Genomic DNA, 916 nt, shown 5'->3' on the forward strand with positions numbered 1-916 from the left:
TCTGCCACTTCCCAGCTCTGTGGCCTCAGGTATAGGATGCCTCTTCCAGGAATCCACCCTCGGTTAGCCCAAGCCCACCAGGTCTGGATCTCACTTCTAGGGCACCTCCAGTTCTGTTGGTGTCCTGTCTTGGTCTGTATTTAGGCTCTTTCTCAAGGGAAGTCCCTTCTGGAGAGTGACACGTCCCCTCACTGCTCAGGACAGACCCTGCTCATCTCTTTCTGCCTGGACAATGCTAAGCTGATGTTTCTTGAGCACCTGCTAGGTACCAGGCACTGGGGTAAACAGGTTACATGCATGACCTCATTTCATGCTCACAACTACCCTATGAGTTGGTCCGTTTAGCCAAACATTTATTAAGTTGCCAACTGTGTGCCAAGTGTTGTTCTATTGCAGGGGACACAGCAACGAACAAAAGACAGGCCTGGTGGAGGTGAGGGAAGAAGCTGTGTGGGTGTCTGGGGAAGATGCTCCAGGCAGAGGGAATAACAGGTGCAAAGGTCCTGGGGCAGGGCCATGCCTGGAGATTTGGAGGAACAGAGAGGAGGCCTGTGTGGCTGAAGCATGGTGAGTGAGAGGGGCAGAGAGGGAGGGAGATGAGGGCAGGGAGGAAGTAAGACCTTGTGGGCCACGGTGAGGAGTCCGGAGGGGGCAACTGAGGCACAAGGATGGTAACTGGCCAAGGTGGCCCAGCAGAGTGACTTGAACCGTGCCTGTCACACAGATGGAAGTCAGAGGCCGAGAGTGTGCAGGCTGTGCCTTGAAGGTACAGGACGGCCCATGAATCACTCAGTCTGGTGGGGGTGGGTGCCATGGGCAGAGGCTGCCCAGTGCTGAGAGCAGGGGAAAGGTGCTGGGCCCGGGGCCCACGCTGGAGCGGGCAGGCACGTGACTATCCAGGGCCCTCCCCTGGCCC

Source organism: Balaenoptera acutorostrata, chromosome 2 (assembly GCF_949987535.1).
Source record: "Balaenoptera acutorostrata chromosome 2, mBalAcu1.1, whole genome shotgun sequence".
NCBI classification, from domain to species: Eukaryota; Metazoa; Chordata; class Mammalia; order Artiodactyla; family Balaenopteridae; genus Balaenoptera; species Balaenoptera acutorostrata.